The sequence below is a fragment of the Arctopsyche grandis genome, chromosome 2 (assembly GCF_051622035.1).
Source record: "Arctopsyche grandis isolate Sample6627 chromosome 2, ASM5162203v2, whole genome shotgun sequence".
NCBI lineage: Eukaryota > Metazoa > Arthropoda > Insecta > Trichoptera > Hydropsychidae > Arctopsyche > Arctopsyche grandis.
Genome location: NC_135356.1, coordinates 39,279,157 through 39,297,606, shown reverse-complemented (window position 1 = coordinate 39,297,606; position 18,450 = coordinate 39,279,157). Strand labels below are relative to the sequence as shown.

Sequence of the window (18,450 nt, the reverse complement as noted above, 5' to 3'; positions counted from 1 at the left end):
GGATATTGATGAAAATAAATCAATCACATTTGCGGAACCGCTGAAAAAATTTGTATTGAAATAAATGGCTGCTGCTTTTAATTTAATTAATCAAGGAATACAAAAGTTTGAAGTGATGGAACCAGACATTGAAAGATTTTCAAATGTGAACCGCAGGATTCAAGAAAATCTTGCATGCTACCAAGAAATATATAGAGAAAAAATACAGGATAATTTTCAAACAAAATTAGACACATTTTTCAAAAAAACTCATACGACTGTATCTCAAACTGAAGATGAAGAAATGGATTGTACTTATGTGATAAGTGATGAGGATGTATAATTTATAATTAATAAGTACGGATGATGTAGATTTTTTTTTAAATTTAAATATGAATTCATTTGAATTACTGTATTAATAAAAGTAAGTAAAATCACCGAAAAAAAAAAAAATAAATATATTCCTCGACTTACGACGGATTCGACTTACGACCGAGGTTCAGGAACGTATCTCCGTCGTAAGTCGAGGAATACCTGTATTTGAATTTATCGAGGACATATTGTTACAATACATATTACATCAATTTTGAAATTAAAATATTTGATATTATTCAGGATACAACATTACAATAAATAATAGTGAGCACAATACATCAATTTTGAGATTAAATTATTTATTTTAAACATTTAGTAAATTTCACAAATAAACTTATTTAATTTTTGATAATTTTTTTTTTTTTTTAGATGATTTTGAAACATTGTCAACCTTTCTTGTTACATTTCACAATTTTGTCAACATACCGAATATACCACCAAGAGGCCAAATGTAACATTATGATTATGCAAGTTAAACGATAAACAAAAATTGCAATGTGTTTATTTTGTATTGTTTCGCTTATTTTCACGGTGTTTGTTCGACTTCTTTTTGACAATCTGAAGCCGCTGATCGCCCGATATGATGTTTATAGTCGGTGTTACAACCTTGGGAGGAGTAGGCAGCTCGTCCAACGGGATTTGAGGCGGGGGGCTCACGGAATTGGCTTTTTCCGGAGATATCGGACCGCTGGCAGTCGACGACGAAGAACATTCGATCACCATCGGCGGAGAATTAATGCTGCTCGCATTGTCGAAGTCTAGAGCGTCGAGACAAGTCATACACTGCTTATAATTGGACTGTGACACTCCTAGAAAAGTCAAAGGTTGAGTTTCTTTTGTCATGAGATTTAATCAGATGTTTTTACATATATATATATATTTATTTATTTATTTATTTATTCACAAATTTGCCATAGTGACTTTACAGATCAACTCCAAGTCGACACTATGGTTATATAAAAAGGAAATTAATTCCTATTATATTATAATAATATTATATATTAATTAAAAGACAAATATGGATAAAACAAATACAAAAATACAAAATTGTTAAAACATGAAATATAAAAATATAAAAATACGAAATTGTAAAAATATAAAATATAAAAATATAAATTGTAAAAATAAAAATATAAAATTGTAAATACATGAAATATAGAAATATAAAAAACATGAGAAATAAAATTATAATGAAAAATAATAATATGAAAGATAAATATATAAAAATATGAAACATAAAAATATAAAAATTTGAAAATATAAAAATATGAATATAAAAATGCAATATGTTACAAGTTGCTAAGATCTCAAACTAAACAGTACCTCAACCAGATCAGTATCTTTCTCCTTTTCGCGTTCCTTTTCCTTCTCTCGCCCCGTGTCCAAATATTTCACCTCATCTAAAGCTGAACGCAATTGATCGGTAGAATCGCTGCTCGAAGAGTGCAGCAATCGCAGAGCTTGGCAGATGGTGGGGTCCAGCTCTAAGGCACACATCGTGACGTCGTAGACTGACAAGCTGTGGCTGACGAAAAACCGATAGTGAAAAAATTCTGTGTTGCTAGCCGATACAATATTAACTGAAGGCCAAAGGTTTTCAGAATTAATCAATACTTCATTGGGATATGGGTGTATAATGGTCGACTACTGCATGACTTGTACAAAAACCAACTGTTGCTCTTTATTGCGAATCATTACTAGACACGATGTCAATAAATCTCACTGCTATTTTATTTAAGACACAACAAAGCAACAGGTGTTTTTCTACAAATTATATTATTTATTTATGAGAATATATGGGGAAGACGGCGGAAGCCGATAGGTCCACGGGGCCTAATCGCTTAGTATAGATAATGAGATAAAACACTAATTACTCATAACATTAATATGGTAAAAGACAAAAAAAGTAAACACTATAAAGGATATGACTAGAGATTAAAAAAATCTGTATAATGGAACATCTGGCAGCCGAAAAGTCCATCATACTAACGATAACTATCATACTAACGAGAACTCGAGTGCCAAATATTGTGTATTTGCGATTTTCATGGAAAAATTGTCTTTGTGACCACCGCAATGTGACGAATAGTCCAATTACCTTTTAGTACATAGGTAATTATTAAAGAAAGGTCATATTAATTTAAATATAAGACTTTTTATAAATTTATTTGAATGTCAAATATCATATTTATTCAAAATTTATGCATAAAATACATTTAATATATGTAATACAAGATCCTCTTAAACATTGAAAATTTTATGTATGTATTTATATTTTAACAATAGATAAAGGACAGTTTGATACATATGTATATTGCTTTAGCAAATGCTCTATCAAGTTGATGACATTCAGAATCAGTAATATTGTCAAAATATGATTATATTCGCCTATGGTTTATGCTAAGTAAACGTGCAGTAGATTCAATGCATGAAGATTCAGAAGTAGTGGACTGGTCTATAGCATCCAAGTCAATAATATCGGTATCTATGTATTAGTGTAGTGTGCGTGGGATGCGTGATGTGGAAAAAGGGCGGGAGATTATATAATAACAACAGGTTGTAAGTCTGTTTGTATGGCGACTGTATTTTATATAAATTATACAGAGATCAAGCAAGGGGGAAGGGGGGAACGATTTCGAATTCCGAGATCGACATATTTGCCACTTGCATTTCGTAAAAACGACAATAACTAATATCCAACTCAAATACAAATTGGACTCTCCTGGCGGCGACTCTCGTCGGGTGTACCGCAGGGCTCTGTCCTCGGACCATTCCTGTGGAACGCTATGTATGACGGGCTACTGAGTGTAGAGCTCCCGGAGGGTGCCAGTGCCGTTGCTTTTGCGGACGATGTCGCAATCACGGTATTTGCGAAATCCCTCAGAAGCGTGGAGATCTGCGGCAATGATGCGCTCTATCGGGTGAAGACATGGCTAAATCGCGCTGGGCTGGAACTAGCAGTCCAGAAGGCGGAGGCAGTGTTCTTCACCAGACGAAGAGGTTTCGGCCCACCGAAATTGGAGCTGGAGGGTTTGTAGGTACCGTTCCGTAACTCGGCGCGATACCTCGGAATCCAGCTCGACCGGAAGCTCAGGATCACGGAGCATGTGGAGCGGGCAGACATGTGGATCCACCAGGGCAGACGTGACTGCCTGTCAGTTAGCCCACCTCACGCCGAATGTAGGGGGGCCTAAGAGTGTTAGGAGGATACTCCTGAACTCGGTGGTCCACTCTGTACTCCTATACGGCGCTCCTGTCTGGTGTGACTCCCTTAAAGTGGTGCGCACTAGGCGGAAAACGGCTGGAGTGCAGAGGCGGAGTGCTCTGAGGGTCGTCTCGGCGTACCGCACGGTATCGGAAGATGCCGCACTGGTGCTCGCTGGCACACCGCCTGTGGACCTGCTTGCGGTTGAGCGAAAGGCGACACACGGCGGGCTGAAAAAAAGCGAAGTGAGGGATGCCACCATGATACAGTGGCAGCAGCGGTGGGAGTCAGCCACTGGGGGAAGGTGGACGCAAAAGCTCGTCGGGGACCTGAAGCAATGGTGCGGAAGGAAACACGGTGACCTGAACTTCCACCTCACCCAGTTGTTGACAGGACACGGTTGCTTCGGAACCTATCTGCACAAGATAGGGAAAGAAGCAACACCAAGCTGCCACCACTGTGAAGCAGCTGACGATGACGCAGAGCACACATTGCTTCACTGTCCTGCGTGGGACGCCCCAAGGGAGGCCCTCAAAGCCGTGATCGGGGAGGAAACGCTATGGACGGGGATGGTGATGGGTTCGATGCTCCGCGACAGAGGGAGCTGGCCGGCTTGGGAGGCCTTTGCTGCCTCTGTGATCGGGGAGAAGTTACAGTTCGAAAGGGAAAGGAGACGCCAGGGGCGCTTTTCTGAGACGTAGGACTCGATAAGAGCACCGCGACCTGAGGTGGGTCTCTGCTGTCTCCTGCGTGAGCGTATTGCGCAGATTGTGGCGCTTGTGATTTTGTGCTTGTGACAGATTGTGGCGCTTGTGTAAGCTTGACAGATTTTTAAATTTCCGGGGGACAACCCGGTTTATTCCTGGGAATAAAACGGGTTTTTCCTGTTGGCACAACTCTAGTCACGACTACCTATTTTTTATTCAATTATTTTAACTACAACACTGATCAATCGCGCTGACAACACTGTATCAAGTAGCCAAATCTACCGGATTCACTGTAAGTTCGCCTAATGCAATTCACCTAATTCGAGTATACCTAAGCGAGCCGCCACATCACTCCCCCCCCCCCCCCCATCACGTCGGGGTCACCAGTTATGGAGGATGAACGAATGAGACGACTGGCATGTTAATGCACGTGTTTATTATATGACAGCTGAAGGAAGAGTGAGTAGTGGCTCTCCGAACCCAGCCGAGTTGGTTCTCACTCGCAGGAAGGCAACCAAACTCGACCATGTCGTATAAGCGAGCCGCCACAATATAATACAAATGATTACTAACCAAATAAAATAACATTATAAAATAGAAAATGATCAGTAGATCAGTAGCTATTAAAATATGTAGATATAATATGTATTGTGAACATAATTTCCTAATAATAAAAAGCATTTAAAAATCAAACCAAATAATATATATTCAAGAATATGTTTATGTATAATGTGTTAAAAACATAATAAATCATTGTATTTACTGTGCGCATATCTAAGTTTCCCATCCGAATTTACGCTATTACTACTCCTCGCCACCCGTTTCGCGTCGATAGCTCACACACACACACACACACTAACAGACATTTGTTTACGTTTTTACATTTGACATTTGACGTGTGTGCATTCATACCGACCGCGACATATATAATCCATTCATGAGTCAGTCAGTCAGTCAGTCACTTTTCTTCGAAGCCGTTGATATAGCTGAACACCATCTAACTCCTCTATCATGTCCAACTTTTCTAAAGAATACAAACATAACCCCGTCGGTTCCACATCAGATGACGGCTTATCCATAAAGCTTTTTGCCGGGATGGATTTCATTGTATGCTGGTCTAACAAATTCAACGTGGATCGTTTCCAAGTGATTTCAATGCTATTTTCATAGTATAGTGGATGTGGTGGAGGCAGTTATCATATATAATGCAATTGTCCGACCACATTTTATGTGTTGTGGATCTTTTCTGTAGGCTAGGCTAAGATAGGCTACAAAAATTACAGAATAGAGCCACGAAGAGTATCTTAGATGCACATAAATACATAGGTATATTAGTATAAGATCCGTGTTAAAGTATTTGATAAATTTGATGATACTCTGAAAATATGTATATATATGTTGGTTTTTATTTATAAGTTAGATAAGAAAATGTTACCTAGGTATTTCGATAGATATTTTATTAGAGGTATGGGGGAAGGCGAGTGCAACAGTGACGGTGTTGTTTATTCTGACGAAGAGAATGCTTCCCGCAAAACGGTGACTGACCGTGCATCGCATTGGTACTGCCAGAACCCCGGCGGTCACCACAGAGGGTTACATTTACATAAATATATTAATACATTATTATTTGTGTGATTGAATATAATCAGTTATTAAGCTTGGCTATATCTTAAATAAACAAATAAAACCTTTATTGTTTCAACACTCTACAATCACACATCCTATTCAAATCTAAACTGTCAAATATCATTCTGATTGTATAGATACTCCTTTCAAAACTTGTCTACCTAAATCTTGTTTACACAAAACTGCTATTTGGAAAATATAATATAAGCATTTGAGAATAATGGTTATAATTTTTATCATCTCTTCCTCGTCCCTGTAACAAGCTATTCGCTCCACACAATAATTTTATTTCAGAAAAGCTCGCCAGCCGCTACACACATATGAATTGTCATCGTAGTATATTCTGCTTACAATCTACTATTTCTGCTTTTTAATTTACATGTTATAATTAAGAAAGAAAATAACTGTATCATAATGCAATTTTATAGAGTTATAATTACTTAAGTATGTTTCGAAATCTTAATTCACTGAAATAAATCCCAATTTATGATTGATCGTGTAAATATAATATGACTCGGAATTCCCAAACATTGGCTATTTTTTTTTTTTTTTGATGCTTGACCATTTTTTGTCCACCTTGATTTTTCGGTTTTAAATTGAAATAAGAGTCAGGTAATTGGGTTTAAATACAGGCCACTCAAGCAACAGAATAGCATTTATTCATATAAAAGCATTAAAATATAATTTTAATAACATTTAAAACAATCGTAACAAAAAATATATATTCATTAATGTAAAACACAAAAAAGACACATGAAATAAGTGATTTCAACATTGAATCATTGAAGAATCACCAAATAAAAAAAAATCAGATGTCTCCGTTCTTCGGTGAATTCTTTTCATGAGTTTTAAGACACAATATCGATAATGGACTTTTCGCAAGAGAATAGGTAAAAGAGAATGATTAGAACTATTAAATTATTTTAATTAAAAGAGATAAACTTTATATGGTGAGTGATTAGCTGATTAATATTTAAGTCATATATGTAATTATGAGAATAACAGAGAATTACACATCTTAAGAAAAATTGCATTATAACAATATAAATAAGTAATAAAGGTAAAACATTATAAACAAACAATATATGTAAAACATTAATTATTTAGAAAAGGTAAAAACATATATACATAATTTTAAAAATATGAAGATACATACATATATACAAGAAAACTTATGTATAAATTTTAAGTTCTGGTAGAACAATGTGAATACAAGGTTATAATCTAATCGTGATATTTTAGTCAGTTTGGAACTATAAATAAACAATATTTTTATGGAAAACAAAAGTTTAAACCAGTCTTAGTATTTTCTGCATACCTCTGAACTATTAAATATAATATAGTTTATTTCAGCTTCGTGAGATGGGATGAGTTGGAAATAATTATATTTTTAAATAATCTATATAATATCTGTCTATCCACGTTAATATGGACGGTATCTGTTAATATGCACGGTATCTAAAAGTGAATTCGTCATTTGATAATGAACTTGTTACATCTCATCTACATAAATAAATCGTCGGTAATATTATTTGTTTATCTTTGTTACATTGTAAAACATTTTCTATATTTCATCTATATATTATAATATATATTCAATTGTAAATAGGTTTTTGAGCTCTTTCTCCTTTTTGTTGATGAAACTGGATGATGATATACACATAGTGCTGGATCTGCTTGGATCTCGAGTTGTACTCGTACGTGCTGCTAGTTCTGCGTCACGGACTTGCGATGTCACCGTCACAGGTTGCACCGTTTCCTTTGAAGATTCTATGGTAGATCTGCTCTCTCTGCATACTGTGAATTGGCTCTGCACACTGTCTGCTTTCTTGTCAGTTGTCCCGTTACACGTCAGAAGTCTCCGCTTAGAAGATTCTGGCAGTTGGATTTTTCGCTAGATTTTAAGGATGAAAATCCACCTGGTCCACTTCGAAGTTGTCTATACAACGGTTGTTCCTTCGTTTTAGTAGTGATGTGCAGTTGTTCAGCTATATCCGCACCAATTTTTATGTTACGGGGACAAGTAGGAGATGGTGTAGAATATTATAGTCACAGATTTTGTCAAATGATTATATTCTTTAATTAGCAGTAAATATAAACGAGATTAATGTACAAGTTACTAGTATCTCGAAGTACTAGTTAGGCAGTTTAATCACAAGTGCCTTTTGAGACTCTGTTTGATCGCAAGTAACTATGTAGTAATCACAAGTTACTAGTGAGGCAGTTTAATCACAAGACTGTTTGATCGCAAGTGATCAGTTAGAGTGTTTGATCGCAAGTGAGGTTCAATAGATCTAACATGAGCATTTATACACAAAAGAATGATAAGTTTTAACCAATCACAGAATGTTGGTAAATAACAAAGTGATTAAGATACAGAGCAACATCCGTGTGTAAGACAGTTTTAATATTTGATTTATGTATCCTTTGAGAGTATCGAGACATTATTGAGTAGAAACACAATTTATCATAGAGATAATAATAGTGATAATAATATTTTAGGGTTTACACGTATCGTGGGACAAAATGCAGCTATAGCAATAAAGATTATTAAAAGTAATACTTTGGATTTCAACGGGTCATTAACTATATCGTCTTATATAACAATCGTGTTAGAAACTCGTATAAATTATAATAGATAAAAGTTAAGTAGATAGGATTGAACAGAATAGTTGATTGTACAGTGTGGAAGCAATAAAGATATTGAAAGTCTCATAAATAATGAGGGATAACTTTAAGAGATAACATCATAAGTAGTTAAAAATGAAACGGATGTTCAAACTTAAGGTTAAAGGGTATTATACATAAGTATATACATAGGTTGTAAGATCGTACCACATAACAATATAATACTATGATTACTATTTTATTTATTTTATTTATTTATATATATTTTAGCTATCAAGCTAATTTAAAAATACATCTTAATTATTATACTTAACTCTAAAATTTATAATTAACTTATATGTACTGTCCCTCACAGAGGTGTCTCTTCGCACCTCGCAGGAATGCATCCATGTTTTTAGCAGACCTGACGCACTCAGGGAGGGCATTATACATGAGCACACCCCTGTGAAAAACACCCCCGGCCGTCTTATTCTTTCTTACTCTACTTACAACTAGTTTGTCCTTATTTCTAGTATAAAAACTATGTTTATCTCTATTCCTTATTATATAATCATCAAAATACTTAGGTAATAACTTATGATCTAACTTATAAACAAAAGACAATGTACTAATATTTAGACTAATTCTAATACTCATCCATCCTAATTCATCTAACATACTTCCAATACTCTTAAATCTACTCACATTCAAAATAGCTCTCATAGCTTTATTCTGTATTTTTTGCATTTTTTCTAAATCTTGGCCACTAAACAAATTAAGCACAGTGGCACAATAAACCACATGTGGCAAGACAATTGAATTAAACACTAAAATTTTACTTTTATTACTTAAAATATTTCTTAATCTACATAATACACCAACTTTTCTAGCCATTTTTTTATTATATAGTCAGCGTGCATTTTAAAATTTAGTCCCGAATCTATGTATACACCTAAGTATTTTATATTTTCAACTTTTTCAATTAACTTATCATCAATTCTAATTTCATTCAATATATTTTTATTTTTACCATTCAACCACATCATTTTTGTTTTATTCACATTCAACTTTAATTTATTTTCACACAACCAGTCATTCACATAATTTAATTCTATATTTAAAATCTCAGACATTACATCAAAATTCTTTCCAATTATATATATCAATGTATCATCTGCAAACAAATTTATTTTACACATCTTAATTACCTTAACAATATCGTTTATATATAATATAAATAATAAGGGTCCCAATTTGGACCCTTGCGGCACTCCATGAAGTGTCACAAATTCAGAGAATAACACCTTATCAATTTTTACTCTTTGTCTTCTATTATTTAAGTATGATTGAAGCCACTTTAATACTATACCATTTATTCCTAACTTATATAATTTTTGTAATAAAATATTCCTATCTACTGTCTCGAACGCTCGCTTAAAATCTAGAAAAACTGCTCCAACAACCATGCTAGATTCATCCATCGTCTCCATCCAATCAGAAACCACCAATTGGATAGCGGTTTCTGTTGAATGTTTCACTCTAAATCCAGACTGTTCCACAACCAAACAATCATTTATACTAATGAACTCTTTCAATTGAATCATAACGATTTCCTCCAGCATCTTCTCAACAATTGGTAACATATTGATGGGCCTCATTTCACTGGCTTTATGTGTGCCAGTAACCTTTGGTACCGGTACAATAGGACACCTTCCATGCATCCGGGACGGATCCCACTTCTAACGATTCATTTATTAATTTCAGTAACTGAGGTCCAACCATGTCCCAAGTGTTGATTAAAATATCTAGAGTCAATCCATCCATACTAGAAACTGATTTCATGCCCTTCAATACACCATTTAATCCCCCCATTTCCACTAATTTAAACCTTTCAAACTTATTTAAACCCAAATTAATATCATCATTCACACTATTATGCCTTGTTTGTATTGAATTAACTATATCATTCACACTATTGATGTAAAACTCATTCAATCTTTCAACCATATCCTCTTTATCATTATATACTACTCCCTCGACTTCTAATTCATTCAAAGAAACATTTTTTCCCCCGGAAATCAAAGTTTTAATTATTCGCCACATTTTTGTGGGATCTTTTTTTGCACCATCAATATTTCTTTCATGCCAATCCCTCTTCGCATTACGTAAAACATTCACACATTTATTCCTCTTTCTTTTATACTCTAACCAAGCCTTTTCTAATTGGATTCCATCCATAGCCTTAATAATTTTATATCTTTTATAACTAACATTCTTATCAACTAAGCTTTCCTTTACTTCCTTGGTAAACCAAGGTTTCAGCTTATGCTTATGCATGATTCTTGTGGTTTTTACGCATTTACTTTTAGAATATGTTATATTACGATACATTATCTCCCACATTTCATTCACACTATCACCATCCTTTCCCCATACACACTCCTTTAACAATTCATTCATCAATTGATAATCAATGTTTTCTCTTTCAGTCACCTGCATATTTTTAAGTCCTCCGTTACTAAACCGCTGTCCCAAAAACATGTTGACAATAGAATGGTCTCCTATTTTCGGTACATCTTTCACCTCACACCGCAAATCCATTATATTTGTTATAACCAAATCAATGAGAGAGCTTGATAAATTATTCACTCTCGTTGCTTCAGTCACTTTTTGTTTAAAACCCAATTCATTTACCCAATTTCTCAACTTTTTTACATAAAATTCTTCTGTCTGTAACCAATTAAAATTCCAGTCCCCAAACATAATTATATTTTTACTCACATCTATACTTCTTTCACTCAATTCTTCTAAAAATTTAAGAAATCTTCCACTTCTACCATTCGGAGAGCGGTAAATTACTAGCAAAAACACAGTAACTCCATTAACAAGCAGATCCACACCAATTGTCCAAAACTCACCATCAACCTTATTAACTATTACATTACCGTAACTTAAATCATCCCTTAAATACAATAGTACCCCACCCGTATGTCTAGAATTAGAGTCACATCTCAAAACACAATATCCATCTATATTCAGCTCAAAATCTTCAAAATCACTAGTTACATGCGTTTCACTTAAACCTATAAATAATGGTTTTTGATTTACAATTAAACTCCAAACCTCATCCTTGTGAGCAAAAAAACTTTGTACATTTATACAGATACCTTTTGGTGGTTGCTATATATTATTATACTTAATTCTATTTCTCATTAATTCTATATTTCTTTTATATACACTGCACTTAGAGTCCAACGGTCCGTGATTCGTGTTCAAATTTAATTTTAATTTATTATTACTCTTAAAGCAATTAATACATTTTATTATTTTATTGTTACATCCCTCGCTTTTGTGCCCTTCTTCTCCACATTTCGCACATGTCACCTTGTTTCTACAATCCACCGCTTTGTGATTAAATCCGTAACAATTTAGACATCTTAGAATATTAATTTCTTCAAAAACCCTACATCTATCCCAATTTATATTTACTTTTCCATCTTCAATTAATCTTTTAAATGTATTGCAATCTACTTCCACTATCGCATTATATTTATTATTTTTTCTACTTTTCCATATTTTCAACACCTTCAATTCACCATCGTTTATAACTACTTGATTTTGATTCATCAAACACTCAGCCAACTGTTCACTTGTAAGTTCCTCCGACATATCTACAATTTTAATTTTGGGATTTTTTAATTCCCCTCTTTTAACATTGTAACTCTCCCATAATTTATTTTCTACTTCTTTTATAAATTTAATACTATCCTGTGCACTGTTACACGTTACAACGATACCCCCTTTACCGATTTTTTTAATCCCTTGTATTCCGATTTTTAGTTCCTTGGGTTTTATTACATTTTTGCACTCTTCTTTTGTTTTGTCCGTTTCTTGAATTTTTTTTGGAACTATTATTGTTACATCTTTATTATTATTTTTAAGTGCATTTGCATAACTTAAATTATTTTCATTCTTATTTACACCCCTTTTTAAAATGTTTAATTCACTGTTGCTTTTTAATATATTTATGTCTTTTTGTATATTGTTTTTCAAATTTTTAAATTCACTTCTTAATTCACATATCACATCCAAAAATTGTTCCTTATCATTATTTTCATTTTCACAAATATATTCAACTAATTTTTTAACTGATGTAATTAAAAATGTTTTATTGTCATTTGATATACTGTTAGTTTTTGTGGTCAAAATGTCCATAATTTTTTTTTCAATTGTTATTACTTCACTTATGCGTTCTGATGCCATTATTATACACTTAGAACGTACACATAATTATATATTACAAATTTATTTTTATTTTTTTAATTGTTACAATTTCGTTGCCCAAATCGCCACACACGTTTGTTCTGTACACGATCACGACAAGAACAAACTAACCAAATAAAATTAAATTGTAAAATAGAAAATGATCAGTAGATCATTAGCTATTAAAATATGTAGATATAAGATGTATTGTGAACATAATTTCGTAATAATAAAAAGCATTTAAAAATCAAACCAAATAATATATATTCAAGAATATGTTTATGTATAATGTGTTGAAAACATAATAAATCATTGTATTTACTGTGCATAAAAGGTTTTTTTTTTAATTTTGTCCCTGTAATTTAGATTTAGGTACATATATATTTTCGAATTTTTATGTTATGCATTTCAAAGCAGCAAAATCGTAAACTTTGTGTTTGTTTTTAACAATACGGATAATCGTGGTTCTATTGTACATACATATTACTTACTTATCAATACATTGGTAATTAAATCGGTGATAGTCAGCAACTCGAAACAATATCACTTGTACTATTCCATATTTTTCACTTCTCATATTCAACAATTAGCAATGTTTTATATATGTACGAAACATGAAAATATAGGTCTGATGCATGGATCTTATCTCAAAGCTACGAATTGAATTGCTCCCGATGAAATATGAGCGATCAGGCTCGACGGCTGCAGTTTTTGACGGATTAGTGTATGTATGTGGAGGCACCGAGGAGTATCCCAATGATTCTTCGATGTGTTTTCAATGTTACCAGCCAACATTAAATATTTATTTACATACTTACATACAAAGAATCTTTCGAAATTATATACTCAAAAGAAAGAAAATCAAGCCCACTAAAAGCTAACAATTAAAAAGTAAAAAAAAAAACATTGTTTTTATGATAGAGTTTGTTATTTACGATTAAATTATTATTCTTCCATAAAAATATATACATAGAATGACCGTATATTTATAGTAAATGATATAATAAATAAGTAGTTTGGGGCGATTCAGCCTTACCCATCAGCTGTCGTCATATCGCTTTGGACTTGCCCGATATAATTATTAAAATTAATTTATTAAAAGTACCATAATGATCGTAAAGCAATACCACTTGCTTGGTAATTATACAATTTCAATTCTATGCAAAGTACTTCAAATCGCCGAGTGTTATTAGCATAAGATGAAACGTACAATAAAACAAAAATAAAAAATTATATATATATATTTTTTTATATGTGTATAATATTTAATAATATAAATATAAAATAATGATTTTAAACTGATTTTATTATTATTTTAAGAATTTTTAATTTATTTTAAGAATTTAAGAATTTTTGTGTTTGTTTTTAATAATACGGATAATCGTGGTTCTATTGTACATACATATTACTTACTTATCAATACATTGGTAATTAAATCGGTGATAGTCAGCAACTCGAAACAATATCACTTGTACTATTCCATATTTTTCACTTCTCATATTCAACAATTAGCAATGTTTTATATATGTACGAAACATGAAAATATAGGTCTGGTGCATGGATCTTATCTCAAAGCTACGAACTGAATTGCTCCCGATGAAATATAAGCGATCAGGCTCGACGGCTACAGTTTTTGACGGATTAGTGCATGTATGTGGAGGAGTAGTTACGAAATCCCTCAGAAGCGTGGAACACACAATAAATAACAATAAGCACAATACATCAATTTGAAATTCAAATATTTTAATTTGTCGAGGACATATTGTTACAATACATATTACATCAATTTTGAGATTAAAATATTTGATATTCTTCAGGAAACAACATTACAATAAATCATAGTAGGAACAATACATCAATTTGAGATTCAAATATATTAATTTATCGAGGACATATTGTTTCAATACATATTACATCAATTTTGAGATTAAAATATTTGATATTCTTCAGGATTAAACATTACAATAAATCATAGTAAGCACAATACATCAATTTGAGATTCAAATATTTTAATTTGTCAAGGACATATTGTTACAATACATATTACATCAATTTTGGGATTAAAATATTTGATATTATTCAGGATAAAACATTACAATAAATAATAGTGAGCACAATACATCAATTTGAGATTCAAATATTTTAATTTATCGAGGACATATTGTTACAATACATATAACATCAATTTTGAGATTAAAATATTTGATATTATTCAGGAAACAACATTACAATAAATAAAAGTAAGCACAATACATCAGATGAGATTCAAATATTTTAATTTATCGAGGACATATTGTTTCAATACATATTACATCAATTTTGAGATTAAAATAATTGATATTATTAAATATTTAATATTTGATATTATAAAAATATTTGATATTACAACATTACAATAAATCATAGTAAGCACAATACATCAATTTGAGATTCAAATATTTTAATTTATCGAGGACATATTGTTACAATACATATAACATCAATTTTGAGATTAAAATATTTGATATTATTCAGGAAACAACATTACAATAAATCATAGTAAGCACAATACATCAATTTGAGATTCAAATATTTTAATTTATCGAGGACATATTGTTACAATACATATTACATCAATTTTGAGATAAAAATATTTGATATTATTCAGGAAACAACATTACTTGAGAATTACATTACAACATTTATTGAAATTCAAATATTTTAATTTATCGAGGAAATTTTGTTACAATACATATTACATCAATTTTGAGATTAAAATATTTGATATTATTCAGGATACAACATTTTTTTTTTTTTTTTTTTTTTCGCTGCGCTGGAGGTGGGGAATCTTCGAAAGACAGACTACAGTCCGAACTGCAGGGTAGTGCCGGATTTTTACCGGCTAAACCCCACCCCCGACCTCCACTCTCTGGGACTTCTGTGTATTACTTCAAAGAGTGGTGGTCCATTAATTTATCTCCATTCATTCTTTGTTTCTAGTCTTCTTTCTTTCCTTTCTTCCGTTCTTCTCGCGTGCATTCTTCTCTCTCGTTCATTCGCCTCCTTCTTGCGCATCACCGTTGACGCGATCGTGTCAATGATTACCCAAGCTTCCATCTTCTCTATTAGCTTCTTACCCAGGTTTTCGGGTGAGGTCACTCCGATTATACCATTACAATAAATAAAAGTGAGCACAATACATCAATTTGAGATTCAAATATTTTGATTTATCGAGGACATATTGTTTCAATACATATTACATCAATTTTGAGATTAAAATATTTGATATTCTTCAGGATACAACATTACAATAAATAATAGTGAGCACAATACATCAATCTGAGATTCAAATATTTTAATTTATCGAGGACATATTGTTACAATACATATTACATCAATTTTGAGATTAAAATATTTGATATTCTTCAGGATAAAACATTACAATAAATCATAGTAGGAACAATACATCAATTTGAGATTCAAATATTTTAATTTATCGAGGACATATTGTTTCAATACATATAACATCAATTTTGGGATTAAAATATTTGATATTATTCAGGATAAAACATTACAATTAGTAATAGTGAGCATAATACATCAATTTGAGATTCAAATATTGTAATTTATCGAGGACATATTGTTACAATACATATTACATCAATTTTGAGATTAAAATATTTGATATTATTCAGGAAACAACATTACAATTAATAAAAGTAAGCACAATACTTCAGATGAGATTCAAATATTTTAATTTATCGAGGACATATTGTTACAATACATATTACATCAATTTTGATATTAAAATATTTGATATTATTCAGGATACAACATTACTTGAGATCTACATTACAACATTTATTGAGATTCAAATATTTTAATTTATCGAGGACATTTTGTTACAATAAATATTACATCATTTTTGAGATAAAAATATTTGATATTATTCAGGATACAACATTACTTGAGAATTACATTACAACATTTATTGAGATTCAAATATTTAAATTTATCGAGGACATATTGTTATAATACATATTAAATCAATTTTGAGATTAAAATATTTGATTTAATTAAATATTAAATATTTGATATTATTAAAATATTTGATATTACAACATTACAATAAATAATAGTGAGCACAATACATCAATTTGAGATTCAAATATTATAATTTATCGAGGACATATTGTTACAATACATATTACATTAATTTTGAGATTAAAATATTTGATATAATTCAGGAAACAACATTACAATAAATAATTGTAAGCACAATACATCAGTTTGACATTCAAATATTTAGATTTATCGAGGACATATTGTTATAATACATATTACATCAATTTTGATACTAAAATATTTAATAATATTGAGGATACAACATTACTTGAGAATTACATTACAACATTTATTGATATTCAAATATTTTAATTTATCGAGGACATTTTGTTACAATAAATATTACATCATTTTTGAGATAAAAATATTTGATATTATTCAGGAAACAACATTACAATAAATAATTGTAAGCACAATACATCAGTTTGAGATTCAAATATTTAAATTTATCGAGGACATATTGTTATAATACATATTACATCAATTTTGAGATTAAAATATTTGATATTATTAAATATTCAATATTTGATATTATCAAAATATTTGATAATTACATTACAACATTTATTGAGATTCAAATATTTAAATTTATCGAGGACATATTGTTATAATACATATTAAATCAATTTTGAGATTAAAATATTTGATTTAATTAAATATTAAATATTTGATATTATTAAAATATTTGATATTACAACATTACAATAAATAATAGTGAGCACAATACATCAATTTGAGATTCAAATATTATAATTTATCGAGGACATATTGTTACAATACATATTACATTAATTTTGAGATTAAAATATTTGATATAATTCAGGAAACAACATTACAATAAATAATTGTAAGCACAATACATCAGTTTGACATTCAAATATTTAGATTTATCGAGGACATATTGTTATAATACATATTACATCAATTTTGATACTAAAATATTTAATAATATTGAGGATACAACATTACTTGAGAATTACATTACAACATTTATTGATATTCAAATATTTTAATTTATCGAGGACATTTTGTTACAATAAATATTACATCATTTTTGAGATAAAAATATTTGATATTATTCAGGAAACAACATTACAATAAATAATTGTAAGCACAATACATCAATTTGAGATTCAAATATTTTAATTTATCGAGGACATATTGTTTCAATACATAAAACATCAATTTTGAGATTAAAATATTTGATATTTTTCAGGATACAATATTACAATAAATAATAGTGAGCACAATACATCTATTTGCGATTCAAATATTTTAATTTTTTGAGTACATATTGTACACAATACATCAGTTTGACATTCAAATATTTAGATTTATCGAGGACATATTGTTATAATACATATTACATCAATTTTGAGATTAAAATATTTGATATTTTTCAGGATACAATATTACAATAAATAATAGTGAGCACAATACATCTATTTGCGATTCAAATATTTTAATTTTTTGAGTACATATTGTTACAATACATATTACATCAATTTTGAGATTAAAATATTTGATATTATTCAGGAAACACCATGACAATAAATAATTGTAAGCACAATACATCAGTTTGAG

The 18,450-nt window shown here is 30.9% G+C and overlaps 1 long non-coding RNA gene across 1 annotated transcript; it reads right to left on the bottom strand.

Annotated features, from left to right (window-relative positions):
• Window positions 1–688: 688 nt before the first annotated feature.
• LOC143922703 (uncharacterized) lies at window positions 689–1,930 on the bottom strand. The gene is made up of 2 exons (XR_013261631.1): window positions 1,678–1,930; window positions 689–1,163 (listed from the first exon to the last, which is right to left on the bottom strand). It is a non-coding gene; the product is annotated as an uncharacterized LOC143922703 (long non-coding RNA).
• Between the last annotated feature and the right edge of the window lie 16,520 nt (window positions 1,931–18,450).